This window comes from Hyaena hyaena, unplaced genomic scaffold, assembly GCF_003009895.1.
Source record: "Hyaena hyaena isolate Hyena2069 unplaced genomic scaffold, ASM300989v1 scaffold_101, whole genome shotgun sequence".
Taxonomy (NCBI): domain Eukaryota; kingdom Metazoa; phylum Chordata; class Mammalia; order Carnivora; family Hyaenidae; genus Hyaena; species Hyaena hyaena.
Window position 1 is genome coordinate 1,470,444 of NW_024080733.1, and position 21,524 is coordinate 1,491,967.

Genomic DNA, 21,524 nt, shown 5'->3' on the forward strand with positions numbered 1-21,524 from the left:
CTTCTGCAAAGCTAGCACAACCCGAAGGCATCAGAGTGATTCAGAAAAGCAGCGGTGGTGGGGTGCCTGGGTGGCCCAGGCATTTAAGCATCCAAATTCAGCTCAGGTCAGGATCTCACAGCTTCTGATTTTGAGCTCTGCATTGGGCTCCGTGCTGGCAGTGCAGAGCCTGCTTGGGATTCTCTCTCTCCCCCTCTCTCTCTGCTGCTTCCCTGCACACACACAGTCTCTCTCTCCCTCTCAAAAATAAATTAAAAAAATAAACAACAAGCATTGGTGGTGTTTGAATTAGTTATGTACTGCCGTGTAACAGCTATGCCCCAAACTGAGCTTAGAGACCACCACGGGAGGCTTAAATCTGCAGTGATATTGTCAGCCGAGGTGAGAGCATGCCTTCTCCCACATGTGGCTGGTGGCAAGAGACTTCCATCCATCACAGGGCAGCTCATGACACGGCACCTTGCTTTTCTGGGGTTGGGGGAGAGCAGGGGTGAGGAGGGAGGTAGGACGAGGAAGGAACGTCAGCATCTTTTATGACTTGATCTTGGAAGCACCCTACCATCATGTTATGCTGCAGATCACAGACCATTCGTACACGTGGGGAACGCAGGATGGGGTGCACTGGGGCTCCTGGAAGGGCTGCCCACCTCAGGTCCCAACAGCCTCTGCGCATCAGCCGCACCGCCCTGCCCTGCCCATTCCTTCACGGGAGGAGGATGTCAGCAAAGATGTTCCAGACGTGTTCAGGACACTTGGTTGTCTCTGCCCCCATCAGAACTACTTCTGCCTGATGCACAGTGACGACTTACAGGCTTTCTAAGGAGGACACGTCTATCCGTGAAGAATGAACACACGCGAAGGCATAACTGATAATTCACAGCAAAAAAAAAAAAAAAAGATGTATAGGTCATTTGGCTTCATCAAGCGTCCCCATGTTTCTAAATGTCTGTGACTCTGCCAGTCTCAAAGGATAATAACGTTTTCCAAAGGGAAGTGAAGTCGTGATTGGGTATCAATGATCTAGCAATTCCATAATCGCCAGTCTTTCTTCCTAAGGGTGTTGTCCCTCCCAGGACTGCCCCGTCCTTCACTGGTACTGCGACCTCCCTGATCTGCTGATCACAATCACAGCCTGGCCCTGTACCCTAAGCCACCCTAAGTAAATCTGTGTGATAAAGGGGAAATGTTCCCCCCTCTACCTGGTGATCTGTGATCAAAGCATTGCAGGAGATAGAGTTATGCACATAAAGCCAAAAGGAGCAGAAAAGGGAAGGGAGAAAGGAAAGGAGCTGAAGAAATCTGGTGAGACAAACCTATTGTTGATGTCATGGTGTCATGACCTGTCAGACTGCGTGCTCCAGACACGGCTGTGTGCTCAAGGCTCCCAGAGGAGGGCTCAGCACGTGGAACGGTCTGGGTCCCCAGGTCTGAGGGACATTCACAGAGCAGTCAGGTGTCCAGAGGCCAGGATGACCATCAGGTATTGGGTCACTAACCCTGAATACCTGCCAGAGAAGATTCGTTTCCTTGACAACAGAGCCAGAGTTTTCGACACACTGAAATCTGCCAAATCGGCAAGGCGACACGGCCCGCGACCACATAGTATGGACATACGTGCTTTGCCGAGAATCCAAGATGGAATTATAACAGAATTTGGGGTACAGAAGAAGAACCATAATGATTAAACACTGTTTATGAAAACAAGGAGTTTCCCCATTAAAAAAATGGGTTAGAGGCGCCTGGGTGGCTCAGCCGGTTAAGCGTCTGACTTCGGCTCAGGTCATGATCTCACATTTCGTGGGTTTGAGCGCTGAGTAGGGCTCTGTGCTGACAGCTCAGAGCCTGAAGGCTGCTTCTGATTCTGTCTCTCCCTCTCTCTCTATGCTCCCCCCCACACCTTGCACTCTGTCTCTCTTGCTGTCAAAAATAAATAAAACATTTTCAAAAAAATTTTAATGAATAAATAAATAAATAAAATATGTTAAAATACACATAACATGAAATTACTATTCCAACCATTTTTAAGTGTGCACTTCTGTGGCGTTAAGTACATTCGCATTGTTGTATAACCATCACTACCCTCCATCTCCAGGATTTTTTTCTCAAACTGAGACCCTGTCCCCATTAAACACTACCTCCTGTCCCTCCCCCCGCCATCTTTGGTACCCACCATGCTCCTTTCTGTCGCCATGGACGTGACTACTCTAAGCAGCTCATATGATGGAATCATACAGTATTTGTCTTTCTGTGACTGGCTTACATCACTAACATAACTCAAGGTTCCCCCATGTTATAGCAGGTGTCAGAATTTCCTTCCTACTTTGTAAGGCTGGTTCATATTTCCATTGTGTGTATAGACCACATTTGTTTATCTGTTCATCCAAGAGAGAGAGAGCAAGAGTGAGAGAGTAGGGGAGGGGCAGAGAGAAAGGGAGAGAGAGAACCCCAAGCAGGCTCTGCACTGTCAATGCAAAGCCCGACTCGGGGCTTGAACTCATGAACTGTGAGATCATGATAGGAGCCGAGATCAAGAGTCAGATGCTTAACCAACTGACCTTCCCAGGCGGCCCTCTATGTTTAATTTTTTCATTTGTTTTTCATTATTTTTTTTAATAATAACATATTGCCTTTGATTTTTTTTAATGTTTATTTACTTTTGAGAGAGAAAGAGAGTGGGGGACAGAGAATCTGAAGCAGGCTTCAGGCTCTGAGCTGCCAGCACAGAGCCCTACTTGGGGCTCGAACCCACAAAACGTGAGATCATGACCTGAGCTGAAGTCAGACGCTTAACCGACTGAGCCACCCAGGCGCCCGTATGTTTATTTTTTTTAGAAGAACTGCTGGACTGTTTTCCATAGCAGCTGTGCCATTTTACATGCCCACTAGCAATGAAAAGATTCTAATTTCCCCACATCATTTTATTTATTTTTATTCTATTTTATGTCCTTTTATTTTATGTATAAATGAATACATAAATTCATAAATGAATGCATATAAGTATAATATTTAAAAATAAAATAAAATTTTATTTTATTTATAAATGAATGAATAAGTTTATGAATAAATTTATGAATACATATAAACATATTTTAATATTATAATAAATGAATGAATTAATTAAATTTAAATAATAATAAATAAAATGAAATCATTTTTGTCATTTTATTTTATTTTATCTTATTTTATCTTATTTCATTTTATTTTATCTTATTTTATTTTGGTCATCCTAATGAGAGTGTATCTTCTTTGCTCTATAGAACAAAACACCAAGACTTAAAAACGTAAACAGCTGGCTTAAGGTGGCGCAGGTAATCGGCGGCAGGGCGGGGAGCTGTGCTCAGGTGGTCTGAATCCGAAGTGCAGGCTTTTCTCCCATTGCCTTGCCCGGTTAATGGTGCACAAGCTCAGGTCTGCAGGGGTGCCTGCTGTCACAGCATCCATCGGGCCGATGGCGGACACACACAACTGTCTTCCTCAGCTACCGGGGACTCTCAACTGGTTCGCTCAAATGCCAGTTGCTAACCTGGGACTGATAAAATCATAACTCCTGACCTTCGGTGCAAATGCCAAGGGACCTGAACGTGGATAATTTTGGAAGCCAACTGAAGAGGTGAATTATTACTTGTCTCAATGCTTCCTGCTTTCGGTTGGGACTGGAAATGGAAGGTCCAGGCCCTGCCAGGAAGTCTGCTCTCGTGGTTTTACTGGTCAGGGCTAATTTAGGAAGTGCTGGAAATCTCGTAGAAACCCCTTGGGAAATTTTTTACCTTGTTTTCCTGCAGAAAAAGTTCCACTCAGTTACAAAACCTCAGAGATGACATCTGGCCTCCCTACTGGCTTATCTGGGCAAAGCCTCATGTCCTTTCCCGGTGCAGCTCGGCGTCAGGCAGGGGCCGGGCAGACAGAGAGCCGGGCCCTGGGCTGGCTCTGCACATGTGCTCCCATTTCGCCCACGCACTGCCCTGTTGGGTGAGCGTTAGTGTTTCCGCCTCACCCCGGAAGACCTCGAGGCTCGAAAAAGCTGAGTTAATTTATCCAGTGTCACTCCAGCTAATGCAGTCAACCCATGAAGTTCCAAGATGACGCCACTGTCTGCAGTGCCCCTCTCTGTTTCCGAAGCATCACAAATCATTTCTTTCTGGGAGGAGATGGGAGTTCTTAGTAGAAGAGGTCAAAGTTCGAACCCCGCCATCCAACCGAAAGCCTACACGTGGCGTGAAGTCCAGACTCAGGCCACCGTGCAAGGCCCAGGGGGCGCCGCGAGATTGTCACTCCTGCCCTCTCTGCACCCGTGTGTCACCCGTGCCAGGAGAAGGCACGTACGCAGAATGCCCAGCCCTGCGATGACGTGACTGGGCTTTCAGGAGAGGATTCCAAGTATGGGTGAAACAATGAAAGGAAAAGATCTAGGCAAATTTGTGGGGAGAGAAAATGTAAGCTTGAAGCAGGAAATGAGTAGGCTTTAGAAATGAAGATTCAGGGAGCGCCTGGCTGGCTCAGCTGGTGAAGCGTTCAACCGTGGCTCAGGTCCTGATCTCCCCGCTCATGAGTTCAGGCCCCCGTGCTGGGCTCTGTGCTGACAGCTCGGAGCCTGGAGCTGCTTCGGATCCTGTGTCCCCCTCTCTCTCTGCCCCTTCCCCGCTTGTGCTCAGTCTTTCTCTCTCTCAAAAATAAATAAACATTTAAAAATTAAAAAAAAAAAAAGAAATGAAGATTCAGATGGTTGAGATTGGAGGCTGGGGGAACAGGAGAGGCAGCAGGAGGGCACCGGGAAGAGATGGGCTGTGGGGAAGTGAGAAGGAGGCCCCGTGGGCACGGCAAGGAGCCCTGTAGGACTAGAAACGTGCCGGTGGACCATACTGCAAACCCTCACCGTCGTTCAGGAGCCTTCTGATGGTCCTTCATGAAGCAGAGCGCGAAAAAGAAAGACGAGCCGTCCCGCACACCAGCTTCGAATCAGCCGTCACTCACTCGTTTATCTAACAAATGTTTCTGAGTGTTTACCATGTTTGGTGAATAACAGATAAATTCCTGCTCTCACGGAACAAACAGTTGAGGGAGAAGGATCAACATCAAGACCACCGTCTTTTTCCTTGACCCTTGGTGTCTATTGCAAAAAGGTGCCTAGCAATGAGCAGACTTGAATTAATGGAGTGATCATTCGATCCGGACAATCGGGTGCAATAGACTTAGTCTTACTGGTGGCAAACCCATACTCACATTTGATGTGGGCATTCAGTAAGAGCACGAGGCTGAGAGAGAGAACTCCTGCTCCATTTTTCCTCCGTGAAAATCAGTTGTAATTACCGGGACACCTGGGTGGCCTCTGACTGTTGGCTTCCGCTCAGGTGATGATCTCACAGTTCATGAGTTCAAGCCCCACATTGGGCTCTGCGCTGACAGTGTGGGGCCTGCTTGGGATTCTCTCTCTCCTTCTCTCTCTGCTCCTCCCTTGCTTGCACTCTCTTTCTCTCTCAAAATAAATAAAGAAACTTAAAAATTTTAAGAAAAAACTACTGTAATAACTAAGACGTGTGTTCCATGACAGATTAATGCAATTCTATTGCTTTGAAAAAATTAACGAGGAAAACTCTAATTACTCACATGATCCTCTTTATTCAAAGGCGTAAGAGAGACTCAGCATCTTGTTTTCTTGTGACTCATCCATGTTCTCAGCTATTTGGAAATTGTATGTAAGGGTTTCAAGCTCAATTTACATATCCAGAAGCATCTGGAGCTAAAAAAGGAAAGTAGAATCAAAACATCACTTTTCTCTGGAAAACAAGGTACGGAGGCTGGTGGGAACCCCTCCATTAGTCATGGCCCAATTTCATACGCCCACCCAGCAGGGCATGAGGAGGGCCCTGTGTGCCCGCAGAGGGCGGGCGGTGAGTCAGATCAGCTCTGATCCTGTCACCCACCTGGGTCTGGCTTGCCAGTGTGACTCACCCCTGGGCCAGCCCCTAGAAGCCTCTGCGGGTCCTCCTCCACAGGACGAAAGCTTCCTGCCATTCGGTCGCCAGGCTGTGGCCACAGGCTTTGTCATATCCCTGGGTCAGGGACTGACGAGCCATGTTTTAATGTTTAAATCCACTGCTGGAGGTCCAAATCAGTCTTGGGCATCGGTTCTCTCTCTGTTCCTGAAGGCGATACAGTGCGATGGGCTTTCTAACTAAGACAGTCAGCATTTATTTGGTAATAGGAAGAGAAATCTGTGAAGCCTAACTTCCTGGAGACAGAGTACATCTTTGCCCAGGTGATGGTGACAATGACAAGTCACCTGTTCCCCCCTATTCTGTGACTATGGATGGAGGGGGCCCAGGTGGGGTAGGATTTGGGGGTCCTGAGGAATAGGGAACGCCCAGCAACATGGTGGCCATGCTGGGATTGAGAGCGAGCTGCAGGGGTGAAGCTGAGTTATGCCAGGACCCAGAAGGGCCGACATCGGTTTTATATTCTCCTGTCTATACTGCAGTCCTCTTATATTAATCTCAGACCTGAGGAGTGTCATCAGATATGACAGTCTCGGTGCACTGGGGTGGCTCAGTTGGTTAAGCATCCAATTCTTGGTTTTGGCTCAGGTCATGATCTCACAGTTTCGTGAATTTGAGCCCCACATGGGCCTCTGCAATGAAAGGGAGGAATCTGCTTGGGATTCTCTCTTTCTCTCCCTCTCTCTGCCCCACCCCTGCTTGAGCTGCCCCTATTTCTCTCGAAAGAAAGAAAGAAAGAAAGAAAGAAAGAAAGAAAGAAAGAAAGAAAGAAAGGAAGGAAGGAAGGAAGAAAGAGAAAGGAAGAAAGGAAAGAAGAAAGGAAGGAGAGAAGGAAGGAAGGAAGGAAGGAAGGAAGGAAGGAAGGAAGGAAGGAAGGAAGGAAGAGAGAAAAGAGGGAAGGAAGGAGAGAAGGAAGGAGAGAAGGAAGGAAGGAGGGAAGGAAGGAAGGAAGAAAGAAAGAGAAAAGAGGGAAGGAAGGAAGGAGGGAAGGAAGGAGGGAAGGAAGGAGGGAAGGAAGGAGGGAAGGAAGGAAGGAAGAAAATGACAGTATCAAGTTTAGCTGGGCTTTGAGGCTAAGAGAGGTAAACTTGGACAGTGATTCCATGGAAAGCGACTGGAGACTTCCAGAAGCTGACAGCCCCTGGGAGGCAAAGGCTTGGAGGCTGGGGCTGACCTGGTAATTGTTCAGGGGATCGTGGAAAAGGCGGGGATTCCTGGGGGTGGTCAGGTTACACTAATTCTCATCAACTTGGTGTCGTTCTAGAGGAAGTCCATTAGAGACCAGATGTCATGGTGTCCTGAGTTTAAGGTCAATTCATACATAACACTGATGCAGATGCAGACTTCGGAGCACATCCCTTGAAGGTCAATTTAACCAGAAGAGCAGACACACCCGGAAACTAGGGTGGGGAGTATTGAGAGTAGAAGGGCAGGGGTGTGTGACTGAGGACCTCTGGGGAAAGGAGAAGGACCAGACCAGAACACTGCAGACTGTCTGTGGTGGTAATTAACCTGGACTTAAATACCATCTCTCTGGCCTCAGCAAACTGACCTTTCCACCTAATTTAATCACACAGACCTACTGTAGAAATGGAGTGTCCACATCTTCACTTGATGTGACTGTTGTGACTGTTAATTATACGTGTCAACTTCGCTAGGCTATTGTGGTCAGTTTGGGGTCAAATGCCACTCTGGACACATCTGTGAAGGTGTTTTGTTTTGTTTTGCTTTTAGATGAGATTAGCATTTACACCAGTAGACCTGTAGTAAAGAGGATTGCCCTCCCTGTGTGGGTGGATCTCATCTAATTAGTTGAAGGTCTTCAGAGTGAAAACGGAAAGCCCTCAAGGAAGAAAGAATTCTGCCTCCACACTGTATTTGGACTTGAGCTGCAACATCAGCGCCTCTCTGGGTCACAAGCTTACTTACCTGCCCTACAGATTTCAAACCTGCAGGCCTGTAAATTCACACGAGCTAGCTCTGTAAGATAAATCTCTCCCTATAAATATGCACATCTAATTGGTTCTGTTTCTCCAGAGAATGCTGGCTAATACACCCAATATCTGTTACTTTCCCTATTCTGTCTCTCATGCCCTTGTCCCCTTCCCTGTACATCCACCTCATTGGACACCCTTTCACGGAGTGTGATCCACCTGGCGTGGGCAATGCCTGTGTCAAATGATGGGGGATCGGGGCTCCAAGCTTGAACCCACCATGAACCAGCAGATGGCTTTGGGCATACCAACGCTCCCAAACTCACCTTATCTACCAGATGAGAAGCTGGGACCAGATCAGAGGTGGTCAACATGGGTTCACGAGTCTTGGAACTTGTGTAGGAAATTTTGTGTTGTTTCCAGATTTTTCTAGGGAGAACATCCAGTGATTCGTCACAGGAGAACCATTGGATCAATTAATCTGAAGAAATAGGAGCAGCCATTTCCCATAATTATAGGATCCAGGGATATGCACTAAGTTCCAGGAAAAGGAAACTTTCAGTAATGTGTGCATGCATGTGTAGAGTTACTTCGTGCTATTTTGAAGTTTGGCTGTTGAATATGCTGAATGAATAAGAATTTAAACTGATGACAGTAAGAAGTGTTGGGGGCAAGGGACACCTGGGTGGCTTTGGCTGTTGCGTGTCCAACTTTTGACTTTGGCTCAGGTCATGATCTCAAGGTAGGTGGGTTCGAGCCCCATATCAGGCTCCATGCTGACAACATGGAACCTGCTTGGGATTCTCTCTCTACTTTCTCTACCCCTCCCCCCACTCAAGCTCATGCTCTCTCTCTCAAGATAAACAAAAGAAAGGAAGTGCTGGGGGCAGTACTTTAAAAGCCGTGATTTAAAACCTGAAGGACATGCAATAGCGTGCACACACACACACACACACACACACTCCTCCATGATAACAGAATAGCCCCAGAGATGGAGATGGCTGGACACTAATCCCTGGAATGTGCAAGCATGATTCATTCCAAGGCCAAACGAGATTAGAGAACATAATGATGGTTGATAATGAGTGATTTTTTTTTAAGTTTACGTATTTATTTTGAGACAGAGAGAGAGAGCACGAGTTTGATTGATGGAGGAGCAGAGAGAGAGGAGAGAGAATCCTAAGCAGGCTCCATGCTGAGAGCTCAGAGCCCGATGTGGGGTTCAATCTCACAAACTGTGATATCATGACTTGAGCTGAAATCCAGAGTTGGACGCCTAACCGACCAAGCCACCCGGGTGCCCTGCTAATCAGTGATCTTAAATAGGGAGGCTAACCCAGACTGAACTGTGTAATCCGTTACAAGCAGAGGATGTTTTCTGGGCAGAGTCCTGGCCCCATTGACAGCCGGCAAGAAACTGGGAACCTCCATCCTACCACAGCAGAGACTGAACTCTGCCGACAACTTGAAGGAGTTGAAAGCAAACCTCCCCCCAGGAGCCTCCAGAAAGCCCAGCGCAGATGACGCCTTGATCTTGGCTATGGTGGGGCACGGAAACAGAAGAAACCATGAGGATTCTGTCATAGTCCTTCCAGGAGACTCTGCCCACCTCCTTCCCCAGGAAAGGACCCCCCCCAGGTGCCAAGGAGCTGCAGCCACAACCCAAAGGGCACGTTCTGTCCCTGTCTAATAAACCCTCTTGACGCAATATTGTGTTGACAGTGTTCAACACCACATTCACATTGAGGCTACTTCTTCTGCTGCAGGCCTTTGTGGACCCTCAGGCCCATGTCCTCCAACTCCAGAGATCTCTGATCTGGGTCTCTCTTTTCCATACCCGCTCTCACCTGAACCTCACCCACCTCCATGGGTCCAAACACCATGTTGGTGCTCATGCTCCCCATTCTGATGGACCAGATCCGGGCTCTCCCTGGAAGTCCCGGCTCACACTCCCCCTGCATACCTGGAATGTGTGTGGGGACACCTCCCGAGCTTCTCCACTTATCATGGCCCCAGCGGAGCTCTCAGCTCTCAGCTGCAGTGAATGGACCTTCCTGCCTCGAGAAACAGACCCACCAAGGCTCTCAGGCCATAAATAGGCATCGTTCTCTCCTCTTTCCTTCTTTCCTTGAATTTGTAATGCCTCTATTGAGATAGAATTCCCTACCCTAAAATTCACTTATTTAAATGTCACAATTTATTGCATATTTTTTAGTATTCTCACAGCTGTGCAACCAGCAACATAATTTAAGTTTAAAATATTTTTATCACCCCCCAAAATTAACTTCGTACCTACTGGTGATCCCTTGCTCCTGCTCTCCTCCCCTGGCCCCCAGCAGCCAGGAATCCACTTCATGTTTCTATAGATTTGCCTGTTCTGTACATTTTATAAAAATAGAATTACCTAACATGTGGCCGTTTGTGTCTGGCTTCTTTCTTTACATATATATATGTATATATATATATATATGTACACATACATATATATACATATTTTTATGTATATATATGTATGTGTACATATATATATATATATATATATTAGTGTTTATTTGTTTTTTAGAGAGATAGAGACAGAGTGCAAGCCAGGAAGGGACAGAAAGAGATGGAGACACAGAATGTGAAGCAGGCTCCAGGCTCTAAGCTGTCAGCACGGAGCCTGACGAGAGGCTCAAACCCACGAACCACGAGATCATGACCTGAGCCGAAAATGATCGCTTAGCTGACTGAGCCCTCCAGGTGTCCCTATTTATTTATATTTTTATTTGAGAGAGAGAAAGACAGAGAATCTTAAGTAGGCTTCGTGCTCAGCATGGAGCCTGACACGGAGCTTAATCTCACAACCGCGAGACTGTGACCTGAGCCGATATCAGTTGGACGCTCAACTCACTGAACCACGAGGTGCCCCTGGCTTCCTTCACTGAGCATCATGTTTCTGAGGCTCACCCATGTATTGGCACTTCATTCCTTTTATTGCCGAATAACACTCCATCATGTGGCTAGACCGTATGCAGTTATCCATCCATCAGCTGATGGATATGTGGGTTTTTTAAATACTTTTTGGCTGCTGCGAATTGGGCTGCTATGAATATTTGTGTTACAAGCTTTCATGGCACGTATGTTTTCACTTCTCCTGGCTACATGCAGAGGAGAGACATCGCTGGCTCTCGTCCTAATACTGTGCGTAACCGTTTGCGGAACAGCCAGACTGTTTACAAAAATGTTCGCGTCACTTTACATTCTCACCAGCAGCGTCTGCGGGTTCTATGTTCCCTGCATCCTTGCCAATATTTGTTATCGTCTGTCTTCTGATGCTAGCTGTGCCCTCGGTGTGACGGCTTTGGTGTGTGTTATGAACTGGACACTTGTGCCCCGCCCTCACCCCGAATTCATGTATTGAAATCCTAACCCACAAGCTGATGGTGTTTGGAGGCGAGGTCATGAATGGGGTTAGTGCCCTTATGAAAGAGACCCCAGAGAGTGTCCCGGCTCTCTCTCTGCCATGTGAGGACACCGCGAGAAGGTAGATGTCTAGGAGCCAGAAAGGGGAGCTTCACCAAACAGCAAGCCAGCTGGTACCTTGATCTTGGACTTCCAGCTTCTGGAGCTATGAGAAGTACATGTCTGTTGTTTAAGCCCCTGGTCTATGGCATGCTCTTGACTGAGCAGAGACAGCGTGCAAGGCCTTGCTGTTCCAATCCCTGCTGCCCAAGTTGGGGATATAGTCATGCGCAGAAAATCGTGACCCATCCGGCAATGTCTCCTGAATGCCTACTCTGAGCGAGTCATTCTGCTGGTACTCTGGAGAAAAGAGACGGCTAAGGCACAATCCTTGCTCCGAAGTAACTTCCAATCTTGTAAACTAAATGCATCCATCCTGACAGTAGTTAGGATCAGATCCTATAAAACCCGGTCGAGGGCACCAATGGAGGATTTTTCCAGGGCTTCTGAGTGGGTGTTGGAAGGCTGGAGTACATTTCAGTAGCTGAGGATGAAAGCGAAGGGCGTTTCTGGAGGAGGGAGGAGAGTGAGAAACAGTTCGCCCTTCCACAGGGTTTGGCTCTGACAGTCTGGATAAAGCGCTGGACCCTCTAATGGTATCCTGTCACCTGAATTTGGAGGTTGCCTCCAGAAAGGTGTGGTCACCATGACTGCCATGCCGACAGTGTCCACAGTGAGGACATGTGGGTTCTTGCTGTGACTCTATCCCTGACACCTTCCCCATATCGCATCTCACCTTGTTATCTGGCTTCCTCTTCAACACTGTGCCTTAACCTAGTCTGGCCCCGTCCCCCACCTCACAGCCAGATGTGTTGTGTGACTTCCAGTAAACAAGTGACAAGAGTAATATTTAGGGTTTCTCCCTGAAGACCACATAAAATATATTACATCCACTGGCTACCACAAAAAGCTATCAAAAGTTCTTGCTTCAGGTGCTGCTATGGAGGGCATTGCAGGGATTGCCAAGCTGACAGGGAAGTTGCCCTCACAGAAGGTTCCAGGTTGGGGGAAGGTGGGCTGGTGCTATGCTTCAGAAGATGGACTCGGCAGCAGAATGGATGGTGCGAGAATCAGGGTGAGCGGACCAGGTAAGGAGCTGCCGTCCCAGCTCAGGTGAAGTTCACGGGAATCTAACCAGGCCAATGCCGGGGAATCTCACAGGGAGGACGGGATATGACCTTAGACGGGCTGGGCTTGGAGAGGGCTGCGGAGGCCCAGAGGATACTCACTGACACTTATTTTTCCCTCCCATATAAGGAGGCACTAGTGTTTAACACAATGGCCAACTGGTTTTTAAACTTTATTTATTTGATTACTTCCTCTACTACTTTCTGTGACAGAGGCAGGAATCCACCTTGGAAAAGATCTGCATGAAACAAAGTCATGTGAGCAAAATCTGTTAAAATGCAGGAGGATATGGTGTGACTTTTCATTTGACTTCAAACCCAGTCCCCTCCATGTGGGTTCCACGCCCATGAGAGAGAGCATGGACCGATTTACGTAAAGGGCTTAAGGAGCTTTGGGAGGAAGGGATGAAGACCCCAGGGGTCTCTAACTGGGGCCTTAATGAAGTCCTCATCCCCGGGCAGAACTGGTACCTAGCCGGGGGTGTGACATGGGGAGGACTGGACAAGTATCCCAGTCTCCAGTCCCCTGCTTGGAACATGGACATGACACTGGCCCCTTGGGCCACATCAGCCTCAGAGGGGACACAACAGACCTTCTGGCTAAAAAGAGCAGTTGCAGAGCTCAAGCAATTAATAAGAAAGTGACATAATTTGTACCCCACGCTGATAAAGCAGGTCACATGCAGATAGCAAACAAAGAAAAACAGAAACCACAAACACTGTTTTCTACCCCAATATGTACAAATAGCTTTGCTTCTTAATAGGCAGCTAACGGACCATGGTCACTCATGACCTGTGGAAAGAGTAGAGGAAAGTGAGTATAATATTTTTAACATTTATATACTTATTTTCAGAGAGAGACAGAGAGTGATCAGGGGAAGGGCAGAGAGAAAGAGAAAGAATCCCACGCAGGCTCCATGCTGCCAGCGCAGAGCCCGACGCAAGGCTCCATCTCACAAACGGTGAGATCGTGCTCTAAGCTGAGTTGATCACTTAACGGACTGAGCCACCCAGGAAACCCCAGAAAGTAGGTGTTCTTAAATGTTCTCTATTGTCTGAAGGAATCCTCTGTGGGTATTGCAAAAAACGAAGTAAGGACTGAACTCTGAGCTGGCTTAGTGCTGCCTGTCTCTCCCCGATGACGCCCCTCCCCCGCTCGCCCGGTGGCTTGAAGCCCAGCCCTGACCTTCAGGCCCCTTCACTCTGTGGTGCGCTGCTCACAAGAGGCATGGATTCTAGGGCCCTTTGTCCCGCGCCTGCACCATTGTCGTTGGAATGGCCACAGCTTTGCTATCAACAGAGAGGCCAGCCTGAAAATCCGTTCCCGGGTTGATGATCACGGTCTTTATTGTCTGAAATCTACACGAAATGATTCCTTTCACTGGGCTCTGCTGTTTACTTTGAGGGGACGCGTGAGGCTCAATGAGACGAGAAGTGAGGACCGTATCCCTTCTCACATTACGGCCTGCTTGGAAATAGTTTGTCAAATTGTATTTATGGTTAGACAGGTTTGCGCAGTGCCTTTAGAGTTACCCGCCTGGAACTATATTGGAAATGGAAAACGAGGGAGCAAGAGAATAATAAAGGGTCAATTAAGCCTCCAGGGAAGAGAGGAGGGAAAAAATCGGAAAGAATGTTAAAAGGAATCAGAGTTTTTTTATTACCAATTTAAAATATCAAGAGAAAGCAGGGCACGGAGAGAAAGTCACTCCATCAGTATGTGAAGAAAGCAAACTCGGAGGCCAGTCATTTAGCGTGACTCTCGCTGCGTGTGCTGCAAAGCCGGTGTTAGCGTCCCAATTTCACAGGTGGTGACAGTGGGGCTGGGTTGTTTAAGTAATCTGCACAGATTTGCCCAGAAGTCCCTGATGAGTTGTTGAGCTTCCAGCTTCCAGCTCCTATGCTCTGCTGTTTCCAGCGGGCCAGCATCTCCCAAGTGGAGGGCAAGAAGGGAAACATTTTGGCCCAAACGCTGCTCCTGCCTGGGTCTGCCTTCTCAGCAAGGCATTTGGGAACTCTACGGAGCCCTGGGGCTGTTCAGCTCATGGGATTCCAGTAATGGCATGAAGAGGGGTGGCCAGATTGTCTTTGGAGAGAGCCCGCTGTTCTAGAGAAGTAGCCTGCTTTTCCAGTAGCACACAGAGAGAGGTAGGCAGAGGCAGGTACCGTCAGCAGCCCCGGGGGAAGCTGGCTGCTGGCAGTGGCCAGAGGAACAGGCAGGTGGCTTATGGGGGGGGGGGGTTGGAGCTAGGACATAACAGGTGTGGACACCCCTGTCACCAGTCTAGGAGGAAACAGAGCTACGCATTACCCATTAGGGGGATTCATGTGCAATTAGGGAATTCTCTTCTGCAAGATGGTGACACCCTCCCAGCTATAGGAACATCAAGGGCAACTAGTTAGCATTGCTTGGGAAATTTCCAAGTCTTTTCCAGCCTGGACCAATCACTCTTGATCACATTTGCCTAGGGCTATATAGTTTATAAAGTGCTTTCATGCCCACTATGTCGTCCCGCCCTCATGGAATTCTGTAAGTCATTACCAAGGAGAAAACTGAGCTTCCCTCCCCACTGAAGGCTACCCCACTGTTAAGTGAGGGAGTACAATTCCATAGTTCTTCTTTACTAACCCCTTGTACCATTTGCCATCTCGTGCATGTGCTTTTCCAGACCTTAGTGAGACTCATTTGCAAATAAAATTCATCCCCAGTTGCCCAGCATGGAGTCTACTGAGTGAGCAGTGTGCTCTGAGATGTGGTGGGTGGGGGGTTGGAAAGAGAGACGGCCATGGCTCAGGTCCTCCCCCAGGAGAAGGCGCTCATTGTTCTTTGTTGTCACTTTGCATCCTGACCAAACGGTGCTGTGTTAACGCCAGCACAAAACAGAGTCGTGAAGATGGTTCACAGATGTCATGGCTGATTTTGTGTACCATCCTGACTCATGTATCGCATCTCTTTCCTGAGCACCTGGTACACGCCAGACACGTGTGCCCGAGAGTGTACTTAGCTCCATAGCAGCCCTTACGGCATGGGGGGCGGTGTCCCCACTTTATAAATAAGCCTGAATGCAGAGAAGTTGAGTGTTCCCCAGGTGCCTGTGGCCAACAGCCAGCTGGCCCAGGGGCTACAGCGAGTGCTGGTCCCACCTTACCTTTGGAGAGAGAAGGAATGGAAGACCTCTGGGAGAAGTTACCCCTCACTCTTTGGGAGGAAGTTATTTGCTCCTGTGGTGTGAATGGTATCTCTGTGCCAGGACACGGTTCTCTGCCTCTACCCTGGTGTTCTACTGCGTTGTCTCTGGGCCACAGCCACGTGGCAATGGGACAAAGATTAAGCCACCATTGCCATGAAGTATTAGCTTATATTTCAATAAATATAAATATATATATTTATAAACACACCATTGTGCAAGTCATGTTCTTTATTTCCCAAGATGGGTGTCATGATTGCTCCCATTTCATGGACCAGGAAACCAAGACTTTCAAGGATTAAAAAACATACTCAAGGGGCACCTGGGTGGCTCAGTCAGTTAAGTATCCATCTCTTGATTTTGGCTCAGGTCATGATATATCTCACGGTTCATGGGTTCGAGCCCCGCATCGGGCTCTGCACTGACAACCTGGAGGCTGCTTGGGATTCTCTCTCTCCTTCTCTCTCTGCCCTTCCCCTGCTCTCTCTCAAAAATAAATAAAACATTTTTTTTTAAAAAAAGAAGTGGGTGATGTTTTGTTGGATTGAAGTTTTGTTCTGACGGATCACTGTTCTCAGGGTCCAGTGGGGACAAATGGGTGCCTCTCCACCCCTGTTGTGTTGATAACATCAGTCGGCTGGTGTTGGGTTTGTCAGGAGGGCCTGTACTGAGCCATGGGCACTTGGTCTCAGCTGCGCTGGGGCCGGCGGTAGAAGCTGAATTCCCACTGACTACAGAAGCCCACAAACACCACACACTTGTAGCATTTAGGAGGTGGGGGCTAGTGTCTCCTGAGCATTTTCTTGCTGTGGCTCCCTGCATGTGGTGTTGTGTGGACCCCTCACTGCGCCTGAATCTCACGACTGTCCTATGGCAACCCTGGATGTTAGCTGTGTTTGGCCAATGTCTACCTCAGGGAATGAGTGCAGATGCGGAGGGTCTGGTCTGCGAAACTTCCTCCTCTGGAGTTTCACTAAGATGAAGACACCCGAGTGTGTGTCCGTGCGGGTCTGACGTGTCAGTGAGCTGGCGCGTTGTCTGAAAGGATAGAGTATTTGGATAGGCAAATAGCGTTGTCACAAGCAGTCTACTGGATAATGGGAGACTGAGGGTCTAGAGAGATGAGCAAGGTCATCCCTGGCTCCTTCTCTCCAATAGGAGGTAGGCGTGTGCATCAACGACAGGGGAGTGGGTGGGACAGCAGGGCGAGGGAGGAACTGAGAAATGGCTTTCTAGCTTCTGAGCCATGGCCACACCAGCTGATGGCTGGGAGCGGAGGACCCCCTGAAGATCTTAGCGAGGGGGCCTGTGAAGGTCTTTGGGCATTGTAGACCCATTGCACATTTAGACCCCATTCTTCCCAGATTTTAATAACTCTCTTTCTCCGCAACCATTGGAAGGGAAATCTTCATTCTTATAAATGCTACACACACCCAATCAGGCTGTGAGGCTTTGCCAGCTGATGGTCCCTGTTCTTTTTCCCTCTTAAGACAAGAGATTATAGACGCAGGTGTGATTAGTATTAGTATGAATCGGGAGGATGAAAAACTTTCTAAAAACCTCTTATTCAAAATCATGGCATTTGAATAATTTTTGAGCTACCAAACGGAATTTATTTAGGCTAGTTTAAAGGCTAATTGATACAATTTCAATTTCAAATTGAAACGCTACTTATAATGCATTGTCATTCATCTTAATGGGTGTTAATGTTGAAACATAATTTAAGACTCTTTGAATAAGAGCATCGTTAACTCCGTTATTGCTGATCAATGCATGGAGACGTTCAAACACGGACGTCCAGTGCGATTGGATGCACAGCCTAGTACCTCCAATCCTGAGAATTTCTGGAAGGAGAAGGAGCCATCCAAATATTTAGGCATCTAACCCTTGGATGCTGAAGAAATAAACCAGAAAACACGGAAAGCGCCTAGCATCATGCCTGGAACACAAAAAGTATTCAATATATAGCTTCTGCTTCTCAAGTAGAGTGTGGTTTTTAGTGCTCTTCTCCAAAAGTTATATTTATTTACTTTTCTGGAGCCTCTTTCTTAGCGATTCCCACTGGATCTAGAATACATATATTAAGCTACACAGAGTGTCTTAGAATCCATATTAATTGCAATTGTCACAAACTATTGAATTTCCTGTATGTGACAAGCACCTGCAAATCTTTCTTACCCAAAAGAGCATTTTTTCCTCCCTACAACGCTATGGAGTGAGTTCCATTATGCCATTTGACATATGAGGACACTGAGAAGTTCTTTTTATTTTTTATCGAAGTATAGCTGATGCACAGTGTTACACAGTGTCAGGTGTACAACATAGTGATTCGACAACTCTGTACATACAGAAATGCTCATCATGCTAAGTTTAGTTACCACCTGTCACCGTACCGAGTTACTACAGTAGCGTTGACAACATTCTCTATGCTGTACTTTGACCCTGAGGTTCGAAGACGTTAAAAAGTCCCCAAATTCACACGAGGTGCCTATTAAGTGGCAGGGCTGAAATTTCATCTGACACCGTGGCCCGCGTTCTTGACAATAACACTATCAGGCACCTAGAAGGATTTCCGGGGACAGTGGGTGGACCAATTTCTGCCGCTGGTCAAAGTACATAGATGCCAGGGTTTTCACAAGAGAAAAGTGAATTCATCCAGGCTTGCTCTCTGTCGGATGACCACGGCCTTCTCACTTCCCTTTGCCCCAGGCCTCCCCCACCCCAGGGGCCCAAAGCCCACCAACTGTGACCATTTCCCTGAACTGACTCCCCACCGCTTCCTCCCTGTCATCAAGGTCCTGGAAGGTTCCATGTCTGCCATCAACTCTCATGGGCCAAGTTGTGAAATATTCCTGAGGACTCAAATGAAAGGGTTTATCTTTCTAGATAGCGCTTTTGAAAGTGTCTTCTGACAGCAAGGGCCACAATGCATGGGTATCTGACCCTCACTTGCTGGTGTCTTCTCAAGCTGGCTGATGGAGGTGGCATTCAATGCCCCCTAGTGTAGGCTAGCCAAGCCTGGCTTCAACTAACCACTGAACCCCCATTTCTCAAGAGCATGTTATTTATCACGGCCCCCAGCTCTGGGCACATGTTCATGGAAAGATTCAGCCTCTGATATGGAGATGACTACAGTGGAGAACAGAAGTGCAGGTGTAAACAATCCGATGCTATAAGCGAATTATCATGATAACAATATTTAGTCTTTGTTGAGCACCATGTGGTAGGTATGGAATGCATGACTTGAATAAGTCTTCACAGTGAACACTGCAAAGTGGGTGCTATTACTGTACCATCTTAAATGTGGGGAAACTGAGGTCTAGATGGGTGAACTGACTTCCTCTGCATCATTTGGCCATTGGGTGATAGGGTCTGGATGTATATCTCCTTAATCTGCCTGCAAAGCATGATCCTTTAATGGCTCCAGGATGGATGGGGGACAGAGGGCAAATACAAAGGGAAAAATCAGAGGAGGCTGCATGGAGGAGGCAGCATTTGATTGAAACCTTAAGGCATGAGTACGAACTCACAAAGTGAATAAGAAGACATGAAAATTCCCAGCTGAAGAAATAAGTATGCACTAGAGCCTGAAGGTCAAGGTCATCTCATGTTTTGGGAACCTCATGTGGTGTTACCCAAGTGAACTTCCTGGTAAGGGGTGGAGCAGCAAGACAGGGAGAGAAGGGGAAGTGAGTGGCAGCGCTGATGAGGGGTCAGGTCACAGAGGGCCCTGTGGGCTCTGCAAAGCCTGGAGGTTTGATCCTGCTCACTACGGAAGCCCTTGAAGAAGGCGGGAACTCGGAAGTGGGGTGATCAAATGTGCATGTTAGGAAGGTCACCCAGAGAGAAGACGATTGGTTTTTCAGACTGATTTTACCAGTTGAATGATCAGTACTCGGTGAATGAGTGGATGTGCCTGTGTCGAGGGGGATGTCATGCTCTAAGGTGTCATGCTCTAATGACAAGCAGCAGAAACTGACTAACTCAAACCTGAAAGGGCCTGAAAGGGACCCAATCCCTCGCGGAAGTTAATGCCTCAGAAGTAGTTGTCAGGCTGCTGGGTGAGCACAGCTCACATAGATAGAGTTGAAATCCCCATCTCAAAGTGGGGAATGGCTCGAGCAGCTGGAGCCCTTGGGGGCGTGAGGCAGAGGATGGGAGATGACTTTCTGGTCATGCTAATGACTGAACCGGGCGTGAAGCTCCATTCCATCTGGACTCTTGTTGGTTCCAAACGTGAGCAAAGTCTTGCAGCACCATATGCCGTCAGAAGGGATGGACACGTGTGTGGGAAGGAAGGAGGGCAAGGAGAGACCAGCGTCAAATCAGACTTGGCAGAGGATTTGACGGAGTCCCGCCGCAGGTCTTCCAGAACTGGGATTCAGCCATTCCTTCTAGGAAAAAGCAAGAGGAGCTTAAAGCAAGAGAAACAGCCTACTTTCCAATGCATGAAAAGAGATTTAAGATTTAGAGCACGTGAATATTACCTCTGCCTGTAAAATCCAAACCAATCTCTAGAATTACTGCCCCCTCCTGCCCCCACACACACAATTTAAAGGGAAGTTGATCCATGGAAGAAGTTCTCAGTGTTGTTGAGTGTGTATTGTGGCTCTTTCGGGGACTGGGGTGTCAGCTCTCTGGACGGCGCCGGTGGAGTGTCCTGCACCCAGTAACTGCAAGAATCAGATGACCGGGAGAGTGGCCGACTGCGGACAGTCATGTGCAATGAATGGGATGTGGGCAAAGTGGGTGAGCCTGGGGTCTTACACCAGCCCTGACTCTTCCTAACTGTGTGCTTTTGGGCAAAACTACTTAAGTTTGAGCACCAACGTCGTCAGAAATGTCAGCAGATATTTCTGTCCCAGACCCCACCTCCTTGGCCATCTGTTTCAGTACGTCACCTCCTTATAAAGTTGCATAGGTCATGGGATGAGAACAAGGATTGAGAACTGATGGATAGGAAAACCCAAAAGCAACCATCTCTCGACACTCATTCATTCACTCATTCATTCACTCCTGTTTTCCAAGCACCGACTATGGACCAGGGTCTGTTCTGGTTGCTAGGACCCCAGTGATGGATCAGACAGGACCCAATCCCTCGCAGAAGTTAATGCCTCAGGAGTAGTTGTCAGTAAATAAGCCCAATCAGAGAAGGAAATGCTGTCAGGTGGGCCTAGGAAGGCTCCTGGCTATCATCAACTTCCTGGAATCTCCTTAGGTCCTAAATTCCTAAACATTTCTTGTTGTCAATTCTGGACTTAGGGATGGGTTCAATGTGCGTCTGACACCCCAGGTCACTTCGGTTGCAAAGGAATACAACAATCTTCAGCTCTCACAGGTCATTATTGGGCATTTCAGAAGACACGAGCAGGGGCCAGAAAACCTGGGTCTTAACTGGGGCTCTCTTTCCAGCTCACCGTTTCTCCACATGCAATTTTGGAATCCCAGTGAGCAACGGCAGTCTACGTGCTCTGAACGGGATGCTGATCTAGAGCAGAGAACTGAGCCTTCTCACCATCAGGAAACGCGATGGTAGCAAACCGGACTCCGGACTGAATCCAGCAATGAGACGGTTAACCGGGAGCCATATGCATTTCTGTGGGAGCAGGAGTCAGGAGCCACGCTCTGGAAGAGTCTGCCCCAGTGGAAAGAGGAAACCGTGCCTTGTGCCTGTGTGGTCAGGGGGAGGGAGGGGGGCATGGACAGCTGGGAAAGGAGCGGCCAGGACATGTGGGAGTCAGTGATAATTTCCGTGAAAAACGAAGTGATTGGAGAGGTTTA